Source organism: Marmota flaviventris, chromosome 5 (assembly GCF_047511675.1).
Source record: "Marmota flaviventris isolate mMarFla1 chromosome 5, mMarFla1.hap1, whole genome shotgun sequence".
NCBI lineage: Eukaryota > Metazoa > Chordata > Mammalia > Rodentia > Sciuridae > Marmota > Marmota flaviventris.
In genome coordinates this window covers 120,042,217-120,061,339 of record NC_092502.1, presented here as the reverse complement: position 1 = coordinate 120,061,339, position 19,123 = coordinate 120,042,217, and the positions used below count along the sequence as shown (strand labels likewise).

Here is a 19,123-nt window from a genome sequence, read left to right as displayed (position 1 = left end):
CCTTAAAAATTTATACTCTTCCTGTTTTTTATGTTTTTTTCCTTGCAATTTACAAATATCATAACTATTATGCCCACTGTTTTTCAATTATATTTGGCCACCTACTTGCCATTTAATTTTAGCTCATCATTTCTTCCTGCCTCAGTTTTTTTTTTCTTCTGTCAAATATTTGGTGATTGAAGAACTACTTTTATATTTCTTTAAAGCAGGTGAATTAATGGCAAATTCTCTTATGTTTTCTCCTCTTCCTTGAAAGTATCTTTATTCATATTAGAAATTTTGAAGGTTAATTTTGCTAGGTAAAACGTTCTAAGTTGACATCTATTTAACTTCAGCCTTTTTGAGTTGTTATTCTGCCTTTAGCTTCCACTGTAATTATTTTGATTGCTTTTCCTTTAAGGGTATTGCTTGCTGTTGAATCTGGACATTAAGTCTATGGCCATACAACCTTGAACATGTCCAATCTCACCTGTATCTGAATGTTAAGATTTTCTTTTGCCACCATTTCTAAAAAGGTATTCTATTAGGATAGTAGATGTATTTATTCTTCCTTGAATACATCCTCTCGGGAGTTTAGGATATTTTGTATCTTTGCCTTAATGTCTTGTGTCAACAGTGAAGATATTCAGCTAGTAGTTAACACCTCAGATATTTCTTCTAATATATTTTCTCCTTTCTCCTTCCCTCCAATATGTGCCTCAAGTTTTATTATAGACACATTCTATATTATTTTTCCTTGTTGCTATTATTTTATATTTCTTTCTTTCTGTGTAAATATATTCTACTGACTTAGTTTCCTGTATACAATACTGTGCCATTTCTAATATGATCATAAACTCATTTAATCTTAATACCCATACATACAGCAACTCAATTTGTTGGAGTGCTATACCCTTAAGCATCTTTAGACACTTCTCTTGGCATTTTCATTGCCCTTAAGTCATCTCTTAACAAAGAATTGACAGTACTGACATAGTAGTTGCTTCTTAACATGTCTTCCTTTGACTTTGAAAACAGCCCAATTAGTCTTTTTTAAATATGCTTTTAATATTTCTCTTAACATACAGAAACAATATGGTTTCAATATATAAGGTAACTGCTATTAGAAACTTGACCAAAGCCAGATACATCACTCCTTATCTTTAGCAGCCTTTAAGTGGTTGAGCTTCACTAGAAATTCTCATTTAAGTCTGGAGAAGAGCAGTGAATTTATCTTTTAGAAATGTTTGAAATGCAATTATTCCTCAGTGTTGAATTAGCTTATTTAGAATGTTCAAAAAGTACTGCTTCTCTACATTATTGTTACAAAGATGACCTAACTCAATGTAGTTAAATCTCTCCAAAAGTCACTTATTGATCATCTAAATTAGGCATAAGGATTGAACTCTCCCTACTAAGCACTGCAGAAGGTCATTACAACAACAAATCAATAAACTGCTGGACACAGTCATGCATACTAGCACTCTCTGGATGTCAAAAACCAGCTGGTCATGATAAATACAAGTTATAGTTGTCAATTCAGAGGTCTAGGAACCTTATTCTCAAACCCAGGAACACAATGGTTACCTTCTTACTCTACTTTCTTTTTGTAACTTCTTGTTAATTATAAAATGCACATGTGATAGAAAACCCAGAATTCAATACAGAAGAAAGAAACCATGTAAACCCATTACTTAGAAATAATCACAATCAGTTATATTTTCTTCTATGCCCTTTTTTAACCTCTGTGAGATTTTTCAATTAAAAATTGGCATCATATAACATATAAAACATGGTTTCTTCTTTTATTCACTTAGCATGTTATAGTATCATCTACTAGAAAGGCCTTCTAAGAATATTCGTAAGATGTTTGCAATACTGTTCAAATTTTTTTCTGTCCATCTTATTAAATTATGTATCCTTGAGTAAATTATGGGTTACTGATTAATTAAGCTAATGGAAAGTGTCTTGTATTCAGTCTGGCACATAACAGTGGCTTAACTTATTTGAGTTCTTTTTCCTAGCCCTCTTTTTGATACTCAGTTCCTATTTTTGTGTATTTTTTAATTGATATTAATTTTTATGATTGAAGAACATGCACTTGAAGGACTTGATTATAGTTATGACTAGCTAGCCCCCTCTTCATCCAATCTCATAAAAGAATTTAAGACATAGAGGAAACTATGTTCAAAAACATACTATATCATATATAATCTCACACAAGTTAGAGAGTGGACAACACATAGTGCTTTACAGATGAATCCACCTTTGAAAACATCCATTAAATAGAAATACACACACACACACACACATACACACACAAACACACACAAAAAGACAGTCTTCTATTAACATTTGAAGCATGCACTCAAGTAAGTATCTCTTTGACTAGACATTGTCCCTGTCATAAGCTGCCAAGTTGCTATAATCACAAAGTCCTTTTATGTAAAAGGTGTGAAATAGGCAGTCTTTTCAGCCTCTGCCAGCCCCTCAGCAGTCTGTACAGGGAAGGTGTCCACCTGCCCTCTGTCAATGTAACTAAACACTAAATCTTCTGGGGCAAGTGGAAAAATTAGATGAGGATCCAGGTATTCACAGACCCATCTTCTAACTTGTGCACAAGCTCTAACTTAGAAGGAATATATTGTCATATGCACAAATAGAAAAATATTTGTTACCTGCAAATCTGGGACACAAATTACTGATGCATAATTTTTCTGGTGATTAAAATATATAATTCATCAAAATAGCCAGTTATTACAGATAAATAAAGCAAAAAATGCCAGAGAATCTATTGTGTAGACTGAATAAACGAGACTGCATATTCCATTGAATATTTCACATCACACATATTATGCCCAGACTATTCTTTTGTTTTTGTTCAAAACAGTGAGAATGCAGATCTGAATGGTGTGTTTTACATTTCAGAACTACAGTTCTCCGGTTACATGGTTTACATTCCCAATTGTATTTAAGTTCTATATTTAAGATTGTTAGGGCTGGGGCTGTAGACTAGTGGCAGAGCGCTTGCCTAGCATGTGTGAGGCACTGGGTTCAATCCTCAGCACCAAATAAAAATAAACAAATAAAGGCAATATGTCCATACACAACTACAAAAAAAAAAAAAAACTTAAAAAAAAAGATTAAGAAAACAAAATAAGACAAATTATGTCCATCTCATTCCACCATCCTTAACCTAAGTACATGTATGAAGATATGAATGGTGTGACTCCACTTTGTGCACAACCAGAGAAATGAAAAATTGTACTCTATATGTGTGCTATGAATTGAAATTCATTCTGCTGCCATGTATAAAAATTAGAATAAATAAATAAATTAAAGAAACAAAAATATAATTAAAATATTTAAAAATATAGTCCTCTGAAATCCTGAATCATGCCACTGTGCTACTGGATATATATATATATTACATACTCTCCTAGTATACATTCAAGAAGGTGGTACAGCTCAAACAGAAAGAAAATGCTTATATTTAGCTATGATTTTCTGCTAAAAATTCCTTTAATTTGCTGTTCTGTGACAAGTTTGGAATACATCAGTATTAAAAGCTACTTAAATTTAAATTGGCTGCATAAAAATAAAATCTTCAAAATGCATAAGACCACGTCTGTATATTTAGATTCTTGGAGGTATTGTTCATACCCAAAATATAAACATGAAGCCTTTAAAAAATGTATCAAATATGAACTGGCTAAAAGCTAAGAGATAAATTGAGGAGTGAGAGGGATTATGGGTGTTTTGGGGGTTACTTTCTATACTTTTCTGTATTTAAAAAAAGTAGCCAAGAAATGCTTAGCAGAATCCACATAATGAAAATCGATATATTTAAAAACATTTTAAAAATCTGGACCATCCATAAATTTAAACATTGAAATGTTTTCCAAAAATTAAAGAAAATCTCAAAAGTAAAGGGGGAAATGTCCTTTAAAATAAGCAAAGAAACAGATAAAATATTTCAAACTTCAAGTCCTTAAAGTAATGGAAAAATGAATCTTTAAAAATTTGTGCAATTGCCTCAATAATCAAGGATGAGCCTCACTTTCTGAAGTGATACTTCACCCAGAACTGAACTAAGTTTTTCTACCTTTCACTACCATCATGGAGGTAGAACACCATGCTATCATTACCACAGAACAGGCAAAAAGCTTGCTAAATATGAACACATTCTTATTAAATTTAGTGTATTAATTCACTTCTTGAGATTAACAAAAGCATCATCATCATACAAACTTTTAAAAATAATTTTACACTAAGATAATCAATTTTCATTTTGAGACAAATATCAATGTCAATTTTAATGTCATCTAGAGTTGTATATCCAAAGATGGAAAAAAAAATCTTTGCCATATTAAAGTAGTACAGGCATTTAGCAAGAGCCATAAATTAACTGTATAACCTTAAACTGTTACATGTTAATTGGAATCCATAAATCAGAATAGGAAATTTGGCTAAAAAATTATTTGCAAATGAATTTTAAAGCACAACACAAACTTATACCATATGACAAACAGAAGAATCACTGCACATCAAAAAGCTATTTTAACAAACTACACATGATAAAAAGTTATCCAATCTTATCTTGAACACCGAAAACCCATATTTCTTTCATAGTTTGTGTGAAAGGGAAAAATATAGAATTGCTTAAAAGGCTTAAATACCATCATAATTTGTTAACAATATCTGTTATGTAATCAGAGTAACCAGGAGTTTTCAAAGGAAAAATCAATCTTACCTTTATGTAGCCCCAAGACACTGACAGCAAATAGTTTGCTTCAGGCATTTTTGATTGCTTATCAAAAATGCTTATATATATGATAAATATGTTCAAAAATATTTGTATCTTCAAATCCTTTATACTTTCACAATCCCCGCAAGCCAGTGTGGGATTTTAAAGATTTTGGTAATTAAGTATACAAAAGAATGCCTCGTATTAGGTTCCATCCAGTCGTCTTCCCATTAAATACATTCCATTTGTAAAACTCCAGAATGGAACAAAATTCAACAATTATTCTGAATAAAGAAAATCCATGTGATAAAAGAATAGCTAAAGATCTAAGGGTCTGCATCTTTCTCTCTCCCAGCTCCAGGGCTTAATGAATAATGTATATCAAGATGCTTAGCTGCAAGAAAGACTAGTTCTGTCAAAAGCTACCAAATAAGGAACTGCAGGGAAGCTGGGAAGAGTGACAAGAAACCCCTCCCACAGAACCCCAACTATGCACCAATCCTATTCCATCCTCCAGAGTGTGAGGGCAGGGGGTGTGGACCTGGCGCAGGCTGCTTTGTGATTGGCTGGCGAGGGCGAGCCTCTGGGGAAGAGGTTTTCCACCTGACCCGGTGAGCGCCATTTAATAATGGTCTCCCTACAGCTCGGAGGCTGCCCTGAGAAAGATGAATGGGGCTTCCCTCTTACAGAGATGCATAACGACCATGACACCATTCAAAATCCGCAGCTCATTCTTAGACAAGGACTGACAGCCCTTCTGGAACCTTTTCTATGAATTTTAATATTCTTGGACTTTACTTGCATCCACATAAATGCTGCTCTGAAAGACAAGCATGCATTTTAATTACTTTCTTTTCTCAAATCCAAAACAAGTGGCTTCCCTGGTGACCTAGATATAACCATGGTTCTCCCCCTGTTCATAATAAAAGCTAAGGGATTAGAAAATGTGACCTATGCCCAGAATTCACAAATGCAATGATGCAGCCTCTGAGCTGTATGGTATGGCTGGTCTCAGGTCCCTTTTTTTTTTGGTGGTGCTATGTGTGCCTGAGCTCTTTAATTTCCAAAATCTTAATGTAGAGATGATTTATTATAAATCTGACTTGGGAGAAAATGAATCCAAAAGCTAACAAGCTGTGTATGGATAAAGAATGCAATGTTTTGTATATAGATTTCAGGATCTATATTTTGATCAGAAGGGAACATTTTTGTGGCTGTAAACTTAAAGTTAAGTGTGGCTTTTAGGAATACAGAACTAAGCTGAAGAGTAATCACAACTATATAGAATGTGATTCTTTCAGGAAAAAACATTTTTATGTATGGTTTAGAGTAGTATTACTCTGTAATTTTTATATTAAAGAGGTCTTTTGTATGAGAAAAGGGGGAAATCTTGCTTTTGCCCTATTTTAACATAAAATCCTGCCCATTCTCCCTCATCTCCATCTCAAAGTTTTATTCTCAACTCTTTTGTAACTTAATGATATGATTACTGCACATTCTTCCTGTCATTGAAGTACTTCTGTTGTTCAGGTTTGTCTGTCTTAGATAGTATGCCCTCATCATAAATACAGCAGTTCCTCCTTGTCTGCAGTTTCACTTTCTACAGTTTTTTAGTCAAAACACATTAATTGGAAAATTCTAGAAATAAACAGTCAGAAGTTTTAATAACTTTGATTTTGGCATATTGTTAAAATTATACTATTTTATCTTGAGTTATGGTTGTTGATCTCTTATTAGGCCTAAACTTATAAATTGTATCATTATGTTTGTACAAGAAAAAATATAGTATATTATATGTAGGTTTTGATATTCTTTACTGTTTTAGGCAGCCAGTGGGGGTCCTAGAACATATCCTCTGTAGGTAAGAGGGGGACCACTGCATTTCCTTCATCTTTGAAATTCTATTGATTACCTGATGCTAAAGTTCTTAGTTGCTATTTACACCCCTTGTGTTTTATTCCCTAAATTTCTCTTAATCCTTTACAAAAGATAAGAAAAAAGGCAAAACTTTTTTTTTTTTTAATATGGTCTTTCATCCTCCTTACCTTCTTTGAAGTGTTCAGCCTTGTTTGATCACTCTTAACACTTTCCCTGAACTCCCAGGGTCCTGAACTTCTTTTTTTTCCACTGCTCTGACCATCCCTTCTTTGCTTTCTTCTATTAATCCCCTAACTCAGGATCTCCACAGACTCTCTCCCAGGCCTACACTCTTCAATGACTACTTCTAAGTTGAACATTAGTACTGTATTTCCAAAAATATAATACTCTTCCCTTTCAAATGTCCTGCCAGTCACGTCAAACTTTTTCAAAACTATGAAACATTTTTCTATTTAAAGTAGTTCTTATCATAACTAACTCCCATTGCAGTCAGGGGGCCCACGTTGTATCCAGTGTCTCAGATGAAATCCGTGACTCCTAACATCCAATAGGTGTCTCATGTGAGTCACACACTGTCAGGTGTTTAATATAAATCATCTAACTGAATCCTCGAGTAACCCTGACATGTTCCCCTCTACCACATTACCTTCTCTCCTTCCCCAACATCGTGACCAAGTCCTATCTTTCATAAAATGCCATTACTTTCCTTTTGTTCCTTTCTATTCCCACTTCCGTCATATCAATCCAAATACTTAAAAGAGTAAAATAGAAAATACCTTCAATTTCATTCCCTCCAATCTCTCATTTCCACATAAACAAGACACTTTGAGAGAAAAAATAAATTTCCCAAATTCACCCAGCACCTGGACTCTAATCCTAACTTCTAAATTGGTTAGTGCAGCAGCTAATCTGCAAAAGACTCCTAATGAGTCACACCACTCCACTATGCTGAATCTGAGCTGGCCTGTATACTCACATGATGCTGCATGACTGCTGAGGCTAAGTCACAGAGGCCTTGAGTTATCACCTTGCTTTCTCTGAACTTGCTATTGGAATCCCTGTGCTGATATGTAGGAAAGTATAGTGTGGGGGATATGGAGAGATTGTGCCTGCCTAAAAACAAGCACACATATCTGCCCAGTCACCAACCAGACCAGAGATGAAGAAGCCATCCTGGTCATGCAGCCCAGTTTAGCTTTCAGATGACTCCAGCCCCATCCACTACCTGACTGCAACCACAAGGGACCCCAAATGAGAATGTCTAGCCATGCCCACAAAATCATGGAAACTAGTAAAAATATATTGTATTTAAAATTTGAAGTGATTTATTATACAGCAATCAATAGCCAGAACAGTTAGGAGGATTAAATGAAATGTGTAACTCTACATCATGTACAACTAGACAAATGAGAAGTTATACTCCATTTATGTATGATGCATCAAAATGCATTCTACCCTCACACATACCTAATTAGAATAAAATAATAAAATAAAAAAATAATATATGCAAAGCACTTGAAATAATGATATATAATAAAACAAATAGATATCAGATGATATTGATAACAATAATTCCATTATCATACCAACATTTTAAAAGTAATGTCTTAGTTACAGACAGACACAATATCTTTATATTATCTGTTTTTATGTGGTGCTGAGGATTGAACCCAGTGACTCACACATGCAAGGCAAATGCTCTACCAACTGGGCTACCACCCCAGCCCCATACCAGCATTTTTTAACTCTCAGACTACTACTTTTCTTAATATACTATGTTTCCTTTCATCTGCATCATGTCACTCTGTGTCTCAGGTCTGAAACTCTGTCATTGAATCTCCACTATTTTCTTGCTTCTGACCTTCCCCCCTCCAGGGCCATACTGATTTCCATTGCCAGACCTCATTTCCTCAAATCCAGCCTCAGCCTGTAACTTCAAAGCTAGTAACCCACCACCTACTTCCTTCCATCTACATTCCTCTGTGGGATCCAGATTGCTGCTCCTAATCCCTAAATGCAAAACTGTTTTCAGCTGCTCTTTGACATCTCTGTTCTGTCCCTGGGGGCTAGAATTCCACCTGTCTCTTGGAGCAGCAGCCCCCATTTCCCTATCTTTACTAGCTCCTTCCTCCTTCCACTCTGCCTGCCTCAAACCAGCCCTTCAAAGTCAGATTTAAGTTATTCAAGTATGTCTCAAACATAACTATTCCTGTCCTTCTCCAAATTTTAATTATCCTTTATTCACCCCTTCATACAAAAAAATATTTTTTACTAAGCTCCTACTATATGCCAACCACTGTCCCACATGCTGGGGGACACAGTATAAACAAAACACATTTTCCTACCTGGAGCTTACATGCAACAACTAAGTTAGCAAGACAAACACACCACAGGATGAAAAGGGCAATGGAGGAAGAGAAAGGAGAGGGAGGCAATGAAGTGTTAGGACACAGAGGGTCAGGGAAGCCTCTCTGAGATGATGGTCATCCAGAGATCTGGAGCAAGAGCCCTGGGAGGGGGATCCAGGCTAGGGGCACACCCAGAGCAAAGGCCTCCAGGCAGCAACACACGTGGTGGTAAGCTCCCAATGAGTATCACCCCCTATCATTTAAATCCCAGTCATACTTCAAAGTGGTTCTCAGCAAGCTTAGGCTCACTGCCCTGACTCCTTGTTGTCTATCCGCCAGTCGATTTTATTCTTTGACAAGCGTCAAGTTAACATTTTCTTTTTACAACAAATATTTCTTGTACCCTGAATTGAAATTCTTAATGACAATTCCTGTAAATATACTTTGCTAAATATAGGCACACAGACTAAATACTCCCTACGTAGATAATCTTTCAAAAATAAGTAGAATGGTTTATATCAGTAACATAAGGAGAAGTAAAAGAATTTATATTGAATAATACAAAACATAAATATTGTATACAACCATATTAAAAAATCATTAGAAGGTTAGATCTTACTATTCCTGTCTAGCTATGACCTTGAGGGACTTATTTAAATGTTTCATGCTCAAATTTAGTCATCTGGAAAATGAGAATAGTGTCTACCTCATAGGGTTGCTGTGGGAATTAAATCAGTGCATATAATCGAAGCACTTGGAACAGTAAATGCTATGTAAGTGTTCACTGTGATTTCTCTGATATGGAAGATGGCCATGAAAATTACAGCAGCATGAAAATGAACACACAGAAATTATATTAGAAAGACTGTGTTTTTCTCCTGAAATGGTTAGGATTACTCTCGGAAGCCTTCAAATATAACCAAGTACAAACTTCCCCTAACATGATGCTGTTGCTGCATTACTGAAGAGCTAGTGTGGATAAAACCATGTAAAAATATTTCGTGTGTGCATGTAAAAAGGAGCTGGGTTCTAGGCTCAGCTTATTATAAGGGCGTTTTTCATCTACATGAACAGTTGGAAGTCCTGTGGGTGGGACAGAGCAATCCTTCATGGCAAAGGACTTTCCTATGGACTTCAGGATGTCCAGTCTCCCTAGCCTGTGCTCACCAGAGAAGCACCCCACACTGTGTTCCCCAAATTTTCTGAATAGTCCAGTGTTAAGAATCTCTGTTCTAGTTGTTTCTATTGCCCTGAGTTTAGCCTCTACAATCAGAAGGTAGAATCATTGAGAGAAAATATATATCTTACTCCTTTTCTATATTTCTTGAGGTAGTTAATGATCACAAACACAAAAAGGTTGTTGATTGATGCAGAAGCAAAAATTAGCAACATTTTTAACCACCTATAGGAGATAGGAAAGGATCAGAGGTGTTACCCTCAGCCATGTCACCAAAAACATTTAAAACAAATTATATATGGCAAAACAACAGAACCTGTCTTAAAAAATGATCCAAAACCACATATGGTTTTCCCTGCTTCTGACTGTCCACTGCCCATTCTCTTGCTGAACACAATGGTGTCTCCATTCCACAGATTTCCATCAGCAACAACATGCACTAATGCTCAGAGAGGTGTCAGATTTGAGTTGATTCAACTGTAAATCCCTAATATGCTGCCAGAAGATTACTGCAAGTGTTAAGTAAAAAGTACCAAGGAAGATTTCCATATTTCAAGGGAATAAGAAGTCTTTTTTAAGCTCTAAGCTAAATTAAAACTCATTTTATTTTTTTCCCATTACACAAAACAGACTAGAAGCTTGTTCCTACTGCCATGGTAGGAAGAACTTGGAGAGGATTCTAGACAATCCAGAAGAGAAATTCAGATGGATCCAGAATGGTGCAACTCTTACTGTCAGACTTGACTTCTGTGGATTTTAAACTGTCTCAAGTTATTAGATGTCTATTATGCAATGAGAGTTTTATATACCTTATTTCTTATCTTTGCAACATCTCAGTAAGATAGATACTCTGCCCATTTTAAAGTCAAAAGATGGACATTCTTAAATACTTGATAACTTGCCCCATGGGTGACAGCTCAGGCAAACCCAGTCCTCTTTGTGCCTTTGCTCACCATGGTCTGTGATGGTTCATCATCTAAAAGGCTGATGCAAGCTCTATGGTCATTTATAGGAATCCAGGAACAAATTCTTTTACCCTCAGTTCTTTTGCTGAATCTACAGCATCTTGAATGAAAGAACCATGGTTACTATCTCTGTGGTCCGATCTCCAGACAGGGTGGATCCTACCAGCTAATTTAGTTAGGAAGCAGTGCCCAGATACGCAGCCCCACCCGAGTGAGACATGCCTGTGTTTGGGAATGCACTATGAACCAGACAAGGATGTGCTCTCATGCAGAGTGGGCGCAACACATTCAGAAAAGGAACCGAGGTCCAAAAATTCCTGACAACGCCGTTTGAGGGGCAGCACCACAGCTAGAATTCAGATTCCTAGTTGTAATCTGCCACTCTTGAACATGCAAATGGCTTATAAACATAGACGTTGAAACAGGAAAAAAAAAAACAAAAAAACTTGCCATCAGTGATTCTCTTGAGAATCACTACATCCCACTCTTCTTCATTTTCTCAGTCCTTAATAGATACTCTGAGCAATCAGCAAGCTCTCTGGAGTATTTCAGGATACTTAAAATTCTATGGATGGAGTTGAATCTTTGACACATTAACATATGGCTGGCATCATTGACTTCAGAACACTGGTCGAGACAGAGAAGCCACAGTTTTTAATAGGGAAAAAGAAAAACCAAAACATGAGGTAATTGGGGTTCAGAGAAGTCAAGTGTCTTGCTCAAGGTCACAAAGCCAGAAAGTAGTAATGCCAAAGTTTAAAATCAGGCTGTCTGGCTTCCGCCCAAAACAGTATTTCACAAGATAAACACAGAAAGTCAAGTACTGTATGTTCTCCCTCCTGTGTGGAAACTAAAAAAAGACCAGAAAGTAGAATAGTGATCACCAGGGACTAGTGAGGGGAGGAAGGGGGGTGGTGAGAAATGGGTGATTTGGTCAGTGTAGGATATACGTATGCATGTATGGAAATATCATACCAAACTCCATTGACATGTACAATTAATATATGTTAATAAAAAAACAGCATTTCGGACTTTGTTTTATGTTTATCCCAGAATCTACACAAAAGGTCTATTAATATAATCAATTCTAAGCTAAATATTATATTATTGTACTTGAAATATTTAAGAAATATTAAGATAAATATATATTCTCTTAGAATTCTCCAACCAAAGGGATTGCCCTGGCAATAGCACTTTTTGTAGAACTTAAACTATTGGAAAATATTTTATTCTATCTACTTCTATAATCTACCTGCTTTTATTTTATACCTTTCTATTTAGAATCAAGTTCTGGTAGTTATTATTAACCAAGAACCAAATTCATATAAAGTAGGGTCTCATATATCTGGTACTGTTCAGTTTCACAAATGCAAATACAATTACTTAAATGCCCCTGGAATAATTCTGAGGCAAAGTTTAACTTGAGATATTAAACACAATAGCTTTAGCAGTCAGTGTCTCTAAAAACAGTCTACCTTCAAATGTCTTAGAACTATTTTTAGAGGTCGACAAACACACAATATAGACATATATACACAAACAAACATAAATACATACATACATGCTTTACCATGGTGCTGTATCCCTAGTCCTTTTTAAAAGAATTGATTTTGAGACAGAGTCTAAGTTGTTGAAGGTCTCACCTACATTGCTGAGGCTGGCCTTGAACTTCGGACTCTCTGCTCTCAGCCTTTTGAGTTGCTAGTGTGTGCCACCACATCCAGCTATCACCGATATTTTAAATCACGGGATTTTCAATCTATTTGCACATTAGAAAAACTGTATATAATTTTGATTATTGCTAAAACATGAAGAAACCTCAAATAAATGTACTACATCTGTTTGTGTTTACTGCCCTCTAGTGACAAAGGACCCACATTTGACTTATAAAGCAGCTCTGTTCCTGAGTTATATTTCAGAAAATGAAAGCTCCCTCACAAATTCTAAGGATGACTGAGATTAAGAGGAACAGCAAGTTGAATATTAAAAATTGAATAATAATCTAGGAAACAAAGGAAGGTTCATTATCTAATTAATCTGGTCTGAAATTTTTCACCCAAACGACTTTATTTAAAAACAGGAAACACTTGCAACATTCATTAGAAAAGAAATTCCAATTTTTTAAAAAAATGCTCCTTCTTCACTATAGGGTGTGCTTTGTGAAATGATTTAAGCAGAGAAGGCCTGTCTTCTGAAGCTATAAGGACAAATGTAAACAGGTTTACTTCTAGACATGCATAATTTTCACATGCACCCCTCTAATATGTGGATCTTAAAGTAATTTTAACTCACAAAATTTGAGCTATAATTTAAAAAAATGAAAGGATACTCCTCCTTTCAACAAAAGATGCCTGAACAAAAAATCAGACACCAGCCACAAAACAATGCAACCCAACCTTTACCTTGCGCTTAACATTTTCTACTTAATACTTCCCAAACTATTTCAAAAATTTGAAGAGGGGGAGATTTTTCCTAATTCATTCTGTAAGGCCAGCAAAACCTCAATACCAAAACCAGACAAGGATACAACAACAAAAAAGAAATTTACACGTTGAAATTCTTGATGTACTCAGATGCAAAAATTCTCAGAAAAAATTAGCAAACCAAATCCAACAGCAGGGTAAAAATGATTATTCATCATAATCAAGTAGAATTTATCACAGGAAAGCAAAGTGGCTCAACATACACAAATCAATAAACTCTCCTGAGAGATATACCCCAAACAGAATGAAGGACCCAAATCATGTAGGATTCACCTCAATCGAGAAAATTCAACATCAAAAAAAAAAAAAAAATTCCAACAAAAGTTTGAACCTACCACAATAAAGACCATATGTGACAAACTCAAGGTAACCTCATACAAAATGGGGAAAGTTGAAAACTTTTTCTCTAAGATGTGGCACAGCACAAGGATGCCCACTTTCACCTCTTTTATTCAACATAGTACTGGAAGTCCTAGCCAGAGGCAATTAGGCAAGAGAACGAAAGAGAGGGCATCCAATTTTGAATGGAGGAGGTCAAACTGTCCTTTCTTGCAGACATGATCTTAAATACAGAAAAGCCTTAAAAGACCACATACAGGAAAACAAAAATCTGTTAGAACTAATAAATGAATTTGGTGAAATTGCAGAACAAAATCAACACACAAATGGTGACCCTGGGCCACTATTATTTGTTCATCAATGAAAAGGCAACAAATAATTATTGTGTACTCATCCTAGGTCAAATACTATGCCAACTATGAGGGACAGAAAAATCCATTAAAATGGGCACAACTTTTTGCACAAAACTGAAGAGCCTCAATAGGAGTATTCCTTCTGAATCCTTTTGCTTTTATTTTATTTTTTTTCATAGTTTTCTATTTTTTCCAGCCTGGTCTCTTTACAGTCAGTATAAATTTGCTTCCTCATAGTCAGTATATGATGCTTTTTCCCCTTTTAGGATGAGCTTTTGTCTAAGGCAGCATGTCCCAGAATGTGTTGTGAAGGACAGCAATCCAAAGCAGCACTTTGTAAAGACTATTTCCACTGTCAAACAAAGCTTCAACGTGGCACTAACTTCTATGGAGTCTGTACATTAGCATAGTCAAGGTTCTGCCAAGGACTTGACACACAACCTTGCCTTGTTGGTTTGACATGGCATTTCCCAGATTTAGTCTTCTATCGAACTGTTGATATTCTTAACAAGGAAACAAAACCATAGTACTTAGGTTTCATTAAAAGTTCCTATGAAAGCAATGGGCTTTAAAAATCAGACACTTAAGATTTTTAGGATGGTTTCATTCACCTATTCACTCACTGATATTTATTGCACAGCTACTGTGTACCAGCCTCGGGGACACAGTAATAACAAGACAAGACTCTCTTTGCCCATGTAAACTTCCGACTCCTGGAGCAGAAAGACAAAGAAGGAGAAAAAAAAATTAATGAAAAAAAATAGAGGCAATATGATACTGTGATGGTGACCATAAGATTAAGTATTGAGGAAAAACTGTATCAAGAAGACAGTATCTGAGAAGAGACCCAAATAACTAGGAAGTCAATTATTGCAGCAGTACTCACAATTACTAAGATACGGAAACACGACCTAAGTGTCCATCAAGTGATGACAGAGTAAAGAAAATGCGGTACACATCCATCGTGGAATATAATTCAGCAGAAAAAGAATAAAATCCTGTCACAAGGACATGGAAGGAACTGGGGAGAATTAAGTGAAGTAAGCCAGGTACAAAAGATAAGTATCACATATATGATCTCACTCATATGTGAGGAAGTTTAGAGTGGAATGGTGGTTACAAGAGGCTAGAGAGTAGAGAGAAGCGGGGAGGGAGAGCTGATCAATGGGCACTAAATTAGAGTCAGACAGGAGTCAGAGTTAGGATGTGCTATTGCACAGTAGGGTACATAGATAATGCTACATTTCAAAAAGCTAGCAGAAAGGATTCTGAATGTTTTCACCATGAATGATAGATGATTAAAGATAGATTATGCTTAATCTGATTTAAATGTTATATAGATTGTCCGAATCAATCGATCAATCAATCTATCTATCTATCTACATATACTGGTATTAAAATATCACAAGGTATCCCATTTATATGTACAGTTTTAATGTTTTTAAAATACAATTGAACTTAAAAAGAAAGATGAATCAGAACAGACCAAGGCTGAAGGAATCAGGAGACAGGGGAGAATGATATCAGAGGCAAGTGAAAGCAAGATGGTGTGGGACCCTGGAAGCCTTCAAGGGGGTGGGAGGATACCCCTGGAAGGTTCTAGCACCAAGTAATGGAATATCATGTAGATTTTGAAAACGATTCACATTTTTGAAAAGTTATTTCTACAGGGGATGGCTTGTAAAGGGGTAAAGGCAGATGAATGAGATAAGGAAGAGAATTAACTCCTAACTTCTGTTCTGATGAACACCTGCTCTGAGATGGAGAAGACTAGGGGACATAGAGATATGGAGGAAGATGAAGAAGAAAAAAGAGACTTAAGAGCCAAGCATAGGAACACCTAAATAGATGAAGGTTTAGTTTTAACTGTTGAGGAACCTTCTGCACCTTTCACCCCCAGGTTCATTAAAGAGGTCTGAACAAGGAAAGGTGCCAAAGAGCAAAGACCCCAAAGACATTACATTAGGATAGACCACTTCCATCAAAATCTTTCAAAATGTTTTAGAATAATCTAGCAAAGGGGCAAGAATAGATAATTCATTTTTAAAATCCTTTCATCATAGTAGATTAGGACTACAAAAGCCCAAACAACTGCTCACACAATGTAATCAAAATTATGTGAAATACTGATTATAGAAAATTTTGATGAAATCAAGATTATCTATGAGTTGAGCACTCAGAGTGGACAAATTTTAATTTTAGTCCCATGTCTTGTTTAAACATTTTATGAATGAAAACTTAACTGAAGGCCATAAGAAACAGGTAAAAGTAGTGTACCAATGGGTTGTTCTGTTGTTTCATTTGCCACAGTGACTAAATAGCAGGGACTGAGATTTATGAGACGCACCGTGGTATAGAACACAGGTTACTCTGGCTGACTTAAAGTCCCACCTCCTATGAACACTGAAACAGGCAGCATATTATCTAAGGAATTGTGTGGAGGAATTGGAGTTAATGTAGTGATCTAGGACAATCTATAAAGCATGTGCCAGGAGCTCAGTGAGTTATATTATTGCCAGAAATACTGAAACTTGTCACAAAGAAAGCATTCTGATTAAAAAGGCTGCTTTATGGGCTGGGGTTATGGCTCAGTGGTAGAGTGCTTTCCCAGCATGTGTGAGGCACTGAGTTCAATTCTCAGCACCACAAATAAATGAATAATAAAGGTCCATTGACAACTTAAAAAATATTCAAAAAACAAAGGTTGTGGGCTGCGGTTGTAGCTCAGTGACAGAGAGCTTGCTTTGTAGATGTGAGGCACTGGGTTCAATCCTCAGCACCACATAAAAATAAATAAACAAAATGAAGATATAGATATATAGATATAAAGGTTGTTTTAAGATGGCTACCATTATACCTACCCAAAGGTTTATGTACCAGTGGTTTGTCTAGAAGTTATCAAAATCACCCAAGCCAGACAAGACTGCTCCTGGAGATCTCAAACACAACAAGATATTTTTCTGACAAATGTAAAGAAGGATATTTCACTCTGGGTGAATGCAGAATAATACACTGGGTTCATACCATTCTTCAAAAGAAGCTCTTTATAGACCCCTTAAGACTGATTTCACAATGGACCCAGCAAATGAAAGCAAAATCCAGCTCAGGGATTGTATTATAGGAGTGTCAATGAAGAGAAGAGTAGCCAAGATCCATAACTGTTCATGTAAAAGCATTACAGACCTGACTAACGGTGATCAACAGCTGGACATGATCAATTACAGCCCAGGCAGTCACTTCCCCCCACAGATAGGGAGGCAAGTATGTGGATCAGAACACACACTCTCCCATCTGGGGTAGTAAGAAAAGACTCCAAGTAGAGGGCTTCAAAAGCCTCCAGAATACCAGTCCTAACAATCCACAAAACTGTCTTTCCCTAAAACTCATAATAAAAGAATAATAAAAGCTCAAATTTATTGAGTGTTTACTATGTGCTGAAGATGGTGCTGGCTATACTACTGGCGTTATCTCATTTATTTCTAATAAAAACCTTATGAGTGAGCGCTAGCATTATCCCCGTTTTACAGATGAGTCTGAAGGCTTCCAGCTATCAACTCTGTGGAGGCAAAACTCTAGTAGAATCTTGCCTTTTTCCTGGAAAACCAGGCCTGACAATTGAAGGCCCAGAGTGCATTGCAACTTAGACATGGAGTCTCACCTCTATCTCATGACTAAAAGTTTAACTAAGATATTGTCCAACAGCCCCCATCTCAATCTGGCTTCTCTTCCTGATCTGCTGACTATTATCTTTCCCATTATTTGAGTTTAGAGTTTCATACTGTCCTCTGGCTGTAGCCCTGCAGTCCTGTAGGTCCCGTCACCATTCCTCATGCAATCTTTGTCCTGCCCATCTTTTCTTTTCATTCCCATCCTACTTCAGGCCCTTGTCACTCTAGTAGCTAATTCTCTAACAGACTCTTCCTACGTTCAATATGTCCCCTCAGTAGGATCCATCCTGTACACTTTTACCAGATTTACCCTCCCCAAATCACTTGGTTGTTCTATTTCCTTTCTAATATTATCCTTATAATCAAATGCAAGGCTCTGCAGGATTTATAGGAGAGTTGCTCATGTTTTAGCTGGGCATTTAAGGCAATCTGCCATGGGGCCCAATCTGCATTTCTCACCCCTGTTCTGGCCTCAAAATCAGATTGTTCAGCCAGGCTCACGCTTCCATGATACCCACTCATCCCCCTCCCCACAAATATACAATAACACTAAACCTACAGGGTATTTTATCCTACCCAAATTTCTTCTAGCCCCAAGAATATACCTCCTTCTTCATTAGCAACTAATAGGAATCCTCAATGTTCACGATCCAGATGCTGAAGTAGCATGTACCCTGGAATGCTTCTCATTCTAGTCCTATGTGTGGAACTTCTCTACAGGACTGGACACCCTAAAGCACTCTGTGACCCATTAAAATGCAACAGGCTGACTTAGAAGGCTAGCTATATTTTCAGTGGTATGTCTGTATGCTTTGGTACTTGTGTACCTGCCTGTTTGCATAAAATACGCCTATGTTAAGATCTCATTTCTCCTCTAAGAACCTTGAGCAGATAGATATCCTGCCATCTAAAACAAAAGTATAAAACAACACCTCAGTGAAAGCCTGAAACCTGAACGTGGTTGACTGCAGCCAAAATGTGCAAAACAAAACCAAACCCTCCTAATTGTTTATTTCCCACATGAAAGTGGTATCTCCTCTAGAGAATGGTCAAGGATCAAACAAAGTAAGAGAGACATACCAAATTAAAAATGTCATTTGAAAGTGATGGTGCCCATATAACCCCAAATCAGGGCTAAAAAATGACTAACAAGACCAAGTCTGTATTCTCCATAAGATCAAAGCCC

General features: G+C 36.4%; 1 protein-coding gene across 7 annotated transcripts in view; it reads right to left on the bottom strand.

Annotated features, from left to right (window-relative positions):
* Pde4d (phosphodiesterase 4D) overlaps positions 1-19,123 on the bottom strand; it is a 1,072,337-nt gene that overhangs the window by 21,204 nt on the left and 1,032,010 nt on the right. Inside the window, exon 1 of one of the 7 annotated variants that reach the window (XM_071612589.1) lies at positions 12,738-12,817. The exons of the other annotated variants lie outside the window; for them this stretch is intronic. The gene's annotated coding sequence lies outside the window, so the exon portion shown is untranslated. Of the gene's footprint in view, positions 1-12,737; positions 12,818-19,123 lie in introns of those variants that run through there. 7 annotated transcript variants of the gene reach the window in all.